The 9,237-nt window shown below is 44.4% G+C and overlaps 1 protein-coding gene across 1 annotated transcript in view; it reads right to left on the reverse strand.

Annotated features, from left to right (window-relative positions):
* Window positions 1-9,237, reverse strand: part of BLVRA (biliverdin reductase A) — a 30,269-nt gene that overhangs the window by 11,815 nt on the left and 9,217 nt on the right. The gene's annotated exons all lie outside the window — the stretch shown is intronic.

Here is a 9,237-nt window from a genome sequence, read left to right on the forward strand (position 1 = left end):
TCAAGGACTGGTCTTGAGACTTGCAACAGCTATTATATCACAGCTCCAGCACAAAGTTCTTCCTTTCTGTGAATAGAAGGCAGACTTCAAAAGTGAGACATTCTTCTATTTATATCACCGCTTCCATGCTGGAAAGGAGCCAAAAGGTTCTGCAAACCCAACAGAGCTTTATATAAACCCTGCTGACTTCCTGAGCATCTGCAGCACAGCCTGCTCCGGGCTGCCACACGGACATTCACAGTGCACAGCAGCATAGCCGGAATACTTTGGGACAGGAAGCAAAGAGCATCTTTTCTTCCCCCATGTAACTGCTGGCACGTCCTACAATGTCAAGATGCAACCAAGCATCTGATAATTTGGTCAAGATGCTTGCTTGACATTTCCATGCACGAAAAAAGCTCTGCCATCTCTTTAATGACAAGCAGGCATGTCCTCAAGATTTACATCTCCCAAAAGCACATTCCTGCCACAATTGCATCATTTGGAGGGCGAGCCAGGTATTGCACTGGCTGGCCGGGCTGCTGGGCCACTGGTAATAAATTCTTCTGTTGGTTTTATGATTTGCGGAAGTACTGGGCAACCGGTGTAACCTTTCAAATGTACACTGTTCCACCACCCTGAGGACTAGCAACACTTCGTAATCTTAAGATTGACAGGAAAAACAGCCTAAAACCAAGCCAAGTCAGCCCCTCTGCATTTTTTGTTCCTTCCATCCTATGACAGCATCCCTTCAAACTCCGTTTTTTCTGTTTCGGTGTTCTCCTTCCTGCTGCTGCCGATCCCTTCACCCGAGTGAACTCTTTTGATAGCTTCCACTACCTGGCTGCCTTCAAATCCTTCCGAGACTTAACTGGATAAGTGGGGACTTAACCCCACTTCACTCCTCCTTGTGCCTCTTGTCTGATGGGATCACAGTGCAGCAGCACAGCCGTAAGTGACTGTTCCGACAGTACTAGAGGTTGACAGCTGCTAAGAAATTACATCAACTGGCACAAAAAAAAAAAAAAAAAAAAAGCCCCTCTCCAACCACAAGTCATGTCTGGATTTTGTTTTTCTGTAAGTTCCCTTCTACGTATATATTCCTGTCTGTGCTGAACTCTGCTTACTTTATACATGCCAAAAGGGTACAAGGGTAAAACGCACAGTGGTGTGTTTAATACAAAAGCAGAAATGAGTGATATTGGAAGAGTTCTCTAGGGAGATTACAGTGACATGTCATTACCAAATATTTGAGGTATAACTTGATGACGCTGCTCACCAGGGAAAAGAGATGTATAGGGCTGAGAGAGAGAGGGGAAAGGACGGTAACACAACCACACAACCCATTTTCAGTTCCACCCACAGGCAGAGTCCTGGTCTGGGCTCTCAGTTACACTCGCTTTTCTCTATGGCCAAAGAGAAAAGAGACTTGAGACTTGCAGAATGATCTCGGCTGGAAGGAGCCCCTGGAGGTCCAAACCCCACTCAGCCACACCAGGTCCACGCCGAGTTCTGACTGTCCCCACGGATGGGAATCCAGCAACCTCCCAGGGCCCCTGCTGCAGCGTTTGACTACCCTTACAGCAAGAAAAACTTCTTAGTATCTACTCAGTTTCCTGCATTGCCTTTTGCCATTTCACTGCAAATCTCCCAAAAGAGTGTGGCTCCAGCTCCTCTACATCCTCCCATCAGAAAGCTGTAGGCAGCAATAATACTCCCCTTTACCCTTCTTTTCTGGAGGCTGGACAAACCCAGTTCTCTAAGCCTCTCCTCATTCATCATCTGCTCCAGCCCCCTGACCATCTTGGTGGCTCTCCACCAGACTCGCTCCTGTATTTAACTTATTTCTCGTACCAGGGTACACAAAACTGGACACGGCACTGCAGGTATAGCCAAGTCCTGTTGGCTACACTCTTGCTAATGCAGTCCAGGACACAGTTGGCCTTCTTTGCCAGAAGAGCATGCTGTGGCCTGAGGTTCAACTTGTCCACCAGCATCTGCAGGGCACTTTCTGACTTTCCAGCTGGGCAGTCCCCAACCTGTACTGGTGCACAGGGTTATTCAACCCTGGACAAGGGACTCTTGCCTTTGCTGAACTTCATGATGTTCTTGTCTGCCGTTTCTCCAGCCTGTACAGGTCCCTCTAGTGTATTGACCACTCCCCCTGGTTTGATTTCATCCACAGACCTGTTGAAGCTGCTCTCCATCTTATCGTCCAGGTGGTTAATAAAGACCTTTAACAGCATTGAAGATGAGCGCAATACTTGCCCTTTTCCAGCCACCAGGAACCTCCCCTGATTGCCAAGTGGCTTCGCAGTGACATTAACGAAGTCCCTCAGCACCCTTGAATGTACCTTGTCTGCTGCCAGGGGCTGCTGTACATCGAATTAGCTCAAAAGCTGTATCACTGTCTTCCTCTACTGTAGGTAATGCTACATTCCCACAGACTCTGTTAGCAGACTTAGAAACCCAGGAGGTCTCAGGACAGACCTTAGTAGTGAAAGCCGCAGAAAAAAAAGGCATCAAGTACCTTTAATTTCCTTCACTCTGGCCCCACTGAGCAGCAGGCTCATATTTTCTCAGCCTTCTTTTTGTTGCCAGTGTACCCAGAGAAACCCTTCCCATAGCTCATTTCAGCTCCAGTCAAGCTTTGCCTTTCTCAGCTCTGTCCCTGAAAGCTTGGCCACTGTCTCTATGTCCCTCCTAGATAGTCCCTCCCAGCTTGTGCCCTTTCTTTTTGTGTTTGAGCTCAGTGAGGAGGTCCCTGCCGATCCACTCCGGCTTTCTGCCATGCTTGGCTCTGCTTGCAGCACACTGGAGTGGGGCGCCTGTGCTCAGGTCGTCCCTGTAGATCAACGTCAGCCCCTCTGCCCCCCAGGGCAGTCTCCCATAGGACCTTGCCAAGCAGAGCCATCAAAAAACCAAAAAAACTGCTCTTCTGAAGTGTTTTAATTCTTTAAAATTTGGATTCATAAAGGGCTCCAGTGTGAATCAGGACCAGGTCAGCAGAGGTTTAGAAGCAGTCCACCTGGAGAGCAGCTGATCAGTGGCTTACTTTAAGTTCAGAAATTTTCAAGGTTACTGGAGTGTTAAGCTGTTAATATTTGCCTACTGCCTTTAGCGGGATTGGGAGTGGGAGTCGTGCAACAGACAAATTCCCCTGAAGCTCCTACAGTCACCTTGTTTCCAATAACTGCTTTTTTTCTAGTGAGCTGCTGACCTCTGCTTCAATGAAATGGAGAAGGTGGGGGAGCCGACTGCCTTCTTCCACTGCCATTAACAAAGAACATCTCTCAGCAGATGCTCAGGTTGCTGAATATCGACATTTTTGCCTCTCCTTTGAAAAACTTTCCTAGTTTCATCTGATGAACAACTTCTGACCTCCCCAAAGGTCACATTTAAGAGAAGCAAGATGATTTCAACCTAGGAACAAAACCTGTTACTATGCAACCTGATGCCATAGCAACCAGCCTTTCGGTCCAGGTCAAGGGCTTGCAGGCTAATGTACGTTACAGAACCTTTGCTTATGCACGTAGCTAAGAGAAAAATCATTACATCTGCATCCCTGCTGCTGCTTTTTATTACCCTGATTTTGCTCACACAACATATCCTGGAGCTGCTCAGGGAGAAAAGTAAATTAAATGGTTTTTGGAACTGTCATCAACCAGGCAAGAGCGGAATAGAGAATACTCATCTGAGAGTCCAGATGAATATATGAAGATTTACTCCTTAATTCAAACCTTTACACTAGGATAACAACTACAGTTATCTTTCAAGTACAAAAATGATGAAGGAGGAAGCCCAAACCGTAAACTGCTGTGCCTGCCTTCCACACCTTTTTCTTAAGATAGGTGACCTCGACTAAAGCTTTGACAAAAAGATTTCAGAGGCGTTTTCAAGGCTGCTGAACTTTGGCTCCTGTCATACTGAAAAGTTGTACAGTAAGTGATATAACAGTACATCAGCCAGTGTCCCAAAGCATTTTTCTCCACCCTTTCCTAACTGGCTGTATGAAAGCAAAGGGGCTGGTGAGAAGATTTGAAAGGGATGTCCTTTGTGCTCTTCCCCGCTGACAGCCTGAACAGGTGGCTCCTCTTACTGAGGGAGATGAGCCCTGCATGACACTGAGAAGAAGACCCAAGAAAGGTATCTAGCTGAAGAAGATAATTTATCCTACACCAATATATCATTGTCCTGTCACCCTTCTGCTTTCTGTTGAGTTTTCTGTGCTTGTGCTGCTTATTTCCTCCATTGAATAGATATAGACTACTCTGTAGCAAAAAAAGTGCTCTATACCCAAGTATTCTTGCAAAATTTCGCAGTAAAACAGGAATATTCAGCAGCAAAACAGGCAATGCCCAAAGGGATCGGTCACCCAGCAAACGTGTTCCTCCCCAGTGCAATCAGCTTACCTCACAGAGGTAAGCTTTAGGGAAGTGAGGCTTACCTCTGTTTTGTGCAACATCGCTAAGGCCATGCAAAGCCAGGCCAGAGACAAGATAAAAGGCAGAACTTAAGAATTATCTCCCCTCCAAGAAAATTTTTCATGGCATATCTAGACATTACAGGATAAGAACAGGTACCTTCTCTCATGATATATAGAGAATTTCAGTAAGCTTCACGCATTCTCCCTGCAGCTTTCAAAGTCTTGTTCTCACAGGTATGAATGAGTGACTCACATCTGAAATCAAAATATTTTGCAATTAATGTCACCTGCAATAGCATAACAGTGATGTGGGAGTCTTTCCTGAAGCACTCCCAGTCTGGTCTTTTTAAGTGTGCTACTTCAAATTGCTACCACTCTACTGCCACACGTATCTTAAGAGTAGCAGAAACCTCGCAGATGAGTACTTAGTCTGAAAATACTGCTGTCAAGGTTAGTTCCCTTTTGCATACTCAACAGTTGAAACATTTCTTCCCACAGTAATTCTTTGGCAATTTTCAATCTCTCCAGCACACCTTTCTATACCTGTCAGATCTTTGTTCACATTAAACCTATAACTGTACCAAACCTGACTGCTGACATATGTTGTCATTTCCTTCCTGCCACTTAAAAATACACAATACAACCCCTACTGACCTGGCAGCCACCTCCCACTGCTCCTAAGAATACAGGGGGACTCATATGGCCAGGGGCCAGCAACTGGGGAGACTGGGATTCAGGGGCAGCTACTGGGCAGACGGAGTGTCTGAGCCCGGCTGCTGGAGGGATCCACCTTCTACATATGTACATATATATATCTATTGTCACTAGCGGACCTCCATCCTGCTCAGCCAGAGAAGGGAGGAGGATGTGGCTGCTGGTGCTGCTAGTGCTCTGTCTGTGGTCTGTGTGGCCAGCCACATACAAGTGTATATACATGGTGTATACGTGTGCTCTGTGTACATCTGCTGACTGGGAATACGTTTTCGGCCTCACTACTGGCTGGACCAGGGGCCATGGAGCTGCGCAGCCTTGCCCCTCTCAGGCTGTCAGATTCAACCCAGTATTTTCCCCTAACATAAACCAGGCTGGACCAAGGAAGTTCTCCAGACCTCCCTTTGCAGCAGACTTGTAGATTAGACATCATAGAAAATGTTATGGCAGCAAAGCCCTGAGATGGGGGTTGTAGCATCTTCCTCAACAGAAGTTTTTAGGGGAACACTGGACAGACAGCAGCAGTCACTGTAAAATCAACAAGTTGAGACCCTGAGGTCCCTTCCAGCCCTACATCTCTGATTTCAAATATCCAGAGTCCTGGCAGATGGGTGTTATAGCCTGTGCCACCACATCTTACTCTCATATTGTCTACTCATAGCCAGACGCATCTGCCTGGAGCACAGAAAGCAGAAGCTGAACAGTGTGGCTTTTGTTAGTGTTGTTTTTTAAAAGGGAAGATCTGCACAAATGCTCCAATTTAGCAGCCTATTCAAAGGCATAAATACCCTTTGTTCTGCAGGAAACCACTTATGCACTTTAACCTCTGTATGTGCTGAAGTACCTTTGGGAAGCAGACCCAACACAGGCCTCACTAATCCTAACTAAGGGCAGAACTTGAAGAAAAAGGAAAAACAGAAATGGAGGCAAAGAAAATAATTGTTTGAATGGTAACATGCTGGAGCCAGAGTTTGTGTTTTTGCTCTGCCTTTGCTGCAACCTAGAGATAAAAGTAAAGTCCTTCTGCAAGAAAGAGACAGTCAGGAAGGTAACCCCCAACACTCTCTTTGTTACTTCTCTTTAAAACATTAATTGAACATACAACGAGAGTCAGAAATTTTCTCAAAAACCTGCCAAAACCATTTACAGTCTCCACATTTCAGAGGAAAACAACAGCACCTAGAAGTTGTAGAGCAACGACATACACTTCCCGTGAGAGTTGTTTGTTATGGTCTTAAGTATCAACCCTCCCCAGCATCTCTCCATCTCTCACACCCATCTCTCCGGATACCACAACCCAGGCCACAGTTTCCTGGCAGGCACGCAGGCTCTGGTAGGTGAGTTTTACCTTCGAGGCACCTACTCTAGCAGAGATTTGCCAGCAGAAAACAGTCTCTCATCCTGACTGGCACCACTGTACCTTGGAAACAGCCAGAGCGGGCTTTTCTTCCTGACTTTTAAATGCCATTTGAACAATACACCTGCATTGGTTTACATTTATATGCAGGCTTATTTGCCCAGACTTTCTGATCAAATTCTGGTTTTCCAGCTGGCTGCCAAAGCTGAAGTTGATGTAGTTATATTGAGATATGGCCAGATGCTGTGTTACAGCTGCCAAACAAGCACCTTTACTGTATACAGTGACGGTTAATAATAAATGACTGCACTTGTAACAGATATACTGTCTCCAGCATTAATACTTAAGTAGGAAGGAAAACTTTTATTAAAACATACTTCTGCAACTTAACTCTACTAACTCCACAGTCCGCAACAGTCCAGATTCCTGTCACAGTGAGGTTGCTCTCCACAACTCCATACTTGCAGCAAAAACATTTCACAAAACTAATATAAAACCGTGAGAGGTACTGGAAGAATCTGAAGAAATCTGAAGATCTGTTTTTAATACATGACATATTCCACCCTACGGAGGACTGAATCAGAAGTGCTGTGACATACGTGCATGGCTATGAATGAACATTTTGTCCTGTTCTCTGTCTGTAGCCACCCTTTGTGGTTCAGATTTGGTTGCTATTCTGAAGAAGAAAAACAAAGGCAAATAACACTTTTGAGATGGAGTCCCAGAGAAGTGTAGAGAAGCTAAGTCCTCAGGCTCATTTTGTTTGAAACTCTGAGAGCCAAATTACATTTGGATATACCTATACTGCTAAGGCTGAAACTATCCAGGAAAGAACTGAGTCTGCTTTGGGGCACCTGAAAAAAATTAAGAGGAAGATATGAAGGGCTCCACTTTTCATTTTATAAAAACACCCCCTTAAAAAAAACCCAAACCCTTACTTCTAATGTTAAGTTTCCAGGAACTACTCTGGAGTGAATTACAGAGCGCCTTGTGAAACTTCTGGTGGGTAAATAAACAATCCCACATAACTGCAGCCTCATCACAGCTATTCTTTAACCAAAAGGCAGCTTGTATGTGGCTAATTAGTATATGACCAAAGCAAAGAGAGCCGCAAACAGTCCCAAAAAAATCTTTCAGGCTTTAATGTGCTATAAAAATTTTTGAAAGTGAATTTGTCCATGGTGGTAGAAGAAGAGGAGTGTTTTAACAAGCGACTGTCTACTACTTTGGAGTGAAGTCCAATTTTAGATGAGCACTCGGGAGAATGAGCTATGGTATGGAGCTATCAGCAATTCACAGATCCTAATTTTCCATGGGATCAAACAATATTATTGCTACAGTACCAGTCTGTGCCTGAACACCAGCTGGAGAAAATAACCCTGAGTAAAGCTAAAAATGGTACTAACTCAAAGGAAAAAATGGCATGAAACACGTCCTCCACCACTTTTTTGACTTAACGGCCATGCAAACACTAAAGCTATCACAGAGTTGAACTCTGCAAGGTCTCTGTGGATTGTGAACCTTGTCCTCTGGCTTTCCTGCAGAACAATAAAGCCACCAGAATAAAATCTCCGCATGGCTAATCAGCTGAACACTAACTACTGAGACTCTGCTTAAACACCTGTTTCATACAAAGACATTGCTGTTTTATGCTGACTCTTACACTTTTTAAAATTGAGAGCTTTTCATGTTCCATTAAAAAAAAGAATAGCAGGACTACTCATCCATACCTGCATTTTTGGGGAAACTTTACTCGGAGCTAACCACAAGAGGTGTAGCTGACAGGGCAGGGAGCTGAGACATGGCAAATAATCTCAGCACTTTCGCTTCCCTCCCTGTGCTGCTCATTTTGTTTTTGCTGTGTCACCTACCAAGAGAAGAGGCTTCTCCACCTCACTTGATAGATTCACGAGTGCTTTGCAGGTAAACTCCAATGCCAGGTGTGGCTTCCAAGCCTTTGCTGTAATACAAATGAAAGTGATGATGGACAATTACATAAAAATGTTCTGAAATATTTTCTCAATTACTACATCTGCCCCTGAATTTGCCTGCCCATTACTGCAGTCCTTTCTACCAGAATTTTCTTCTTCAGAGGGTGTCATGAATGCAGAGCTGGGCTGTGCAGAAGCAGGGAAGCTGTGTTTCCAGGCTGTATTCCTACTTTCTTCCAGAAATTTACTGGGTGACCTACAGCAAACAAATCACATCCCCTTTCCCTGTCAGTCCTCCCAATTCCAGAACAGGGGATATCTCTCTCTTCTGTAAACCACTCTCAGACCTACTGATGATAAGTGCAATGTAAGAAGTAGGTATTATTATAACTTCTCTTCTTCGCTGTAGGAAATCCCACACGGATCAGACATCAAGAAAAGGTGGCTATAACTAAGGTTTGTATTGAAATATCTATATAAAACATTGCCATATAATGCATGACACAAAAATATCTTTTTTCTTTTCTTTCTCTTGCTGTTAAATTCATCTGAAACCCAAACCCTACAAGGAATTATATGCATGCTTTTAATCGCAAATAATCCCATTGATATCAATGAGAATACTCCTACAAGTACATTAAGAAATAAGAGCTTTTGCTGTTTACTGTAATATTAGTAGGCACAAGAACCAAACACGTATCCAGCCACAAGTATGGTCTTTTAATATCTTTATGGACTCAACCCAATAGATGATACCTATCTTCCGGGCCACTAAAGGTCACACTGTGACAGGCTGACCTATTTTGAGAATTCCCCAAACAAAATAAGCATTC

The sequence above is a fragment of the Fulmarus glacialis genome, unplaced genomic scaffold (genome assembly GCF_000690835.1).
Source record: "Fulmarus glacialis isolate BGI_N327 unplaced genomic scaffold, ASM69083v1 scaffold4556, whole genome shotgun sequence".
NCBI classification, from domain to species: domain Eukaryota; kingdom Metazoa; phylum Chordata; class Aves; order Procellariiformes; family Procellariidae; genus Fulmarus; species Fulmarus glacialis.